Source organism: Lactuca saligna, chromosome 8 (assembly GCF_052625555.1).
Source record: "Lactuca saligna cultivar CGN05327 chromosome 8, ASM5262555v1, whole genome shotgun sequence".
NCBI lineage: Eukaryota > Viridiplantae > Streptophyta > Magnoliopsida > Asterales > Asteraceae > Lactuca > Lactuca saligna.
This window is the reverse complement of record NC_136424.1, coordinates 175,716,006-175,717,138: the sequence shown is the minus strand read 5'-3', so window position 1 is coordinate 175,717,138 and position 1,133 is coordinate 175,716,006. Positions and strand designations below refer to the sequence as shown.

At 32.8% G+C, this 1,133-nt stretch overlaps 1 non-coding gene across 1 annotated transcript; it reads right to left on the bottom strand.

Moving 5' to 3' along the window:
* Window positions 1–792: 792 nt before the first annotated feature.
* LOC145013740 (U6 spliceosomal RNA) lies at window positions 793–895 on the bottom strand. The gene has a single exon (XR_013665260.1). It is a non-coding gene; the product is annotated as a U6 spliceosomal RNA (small nuclear RNA).
* Window positions 896–1,133: the final 238 nt, after the last annotated feature.

Genomic DNA, 1,133 nt, shown 5'->3' with positions numbered 1-1,133 from the left:
TACCGGTTTTAACGGGTAAAAATGATTATATCTAAACGGTAATAACAACCATATTGGTCTAATATACTCACAAAAAAACCTTCGTGACCTAATACGGACAAACTGAAAGCCTTATTACCCTCCTAAGTCATTAACCCTAATTATTTAGAAAACAGGCTTACTAATCAATGTGACTGATTTGTTTGACTGAAAATAGTTGCTTCCATTTAAACTTATCTCACAATCCTTCCAGAACTTCTAAGTCCAGAAACTTATATGATTGATGATATTCATTACATAAATATGCAACATTTTATCAATAACTTCTTTTTTGTCATTTAAATATTTACATGAACACATCCATATGTACAGAAACAAAATCTCACTTTGATACCTCTCATCAATGTCTACATTTGATAACGAATGGAAATGTAAAACCAACATGGACTTGCAGATGATGCCTATTATCAATTATTTTATAAAAAGCAAAACCAAAACATGAACTAAGAAATTGAAGTTGCAAAATTAATCAAAATCAGCACATAAACAAACACATACAGACTATATACAACACATAAACGGAAGTTTATAAAGCATGAAACTTAATGACAGGGAAAGTAAAAAACTTAAAGGAGACTTTATAGAAAGAAAGATCACTCTTACTTGCCACAAATGGTTGAAGACATCAACAAGAAGATCAATCTGACCATAGAATCCACATGCTGTCTGATTATGACTTCAATAGATGAACTACTGAAACGTAAGAATTGCAACTGAACTCTATTAGCATTTGAAAAGGGAATTAGGGTTAAAAAAAATTTGGACCATTTCTTGATTTGTGCGTGTTATCCTTGCGCAGGGGCCATGCTAATCTTCTCTGTATCGTTCCAATTTTATCGGATGTCCCCAAAGGGACGACTATAGATGAAGAGCTTCGCCATATAGAGGAGTAGTAGGTTATATAGGACGATGCAGGTTCTAAACGAAGTAGTTTACTGTTGATGGTCATGTATTCTAAAATTAAGGTTAATGACTTAGGAGGGTAATAAGGTTTCCAGTTTGTCCGTATTAGGTCACTAAGGTTTTTTTTTTGTGCGTATTAGACCAATATGGTTGTTGTTACCGTTTAGAAATAATCCTTTTTACCCATTAAA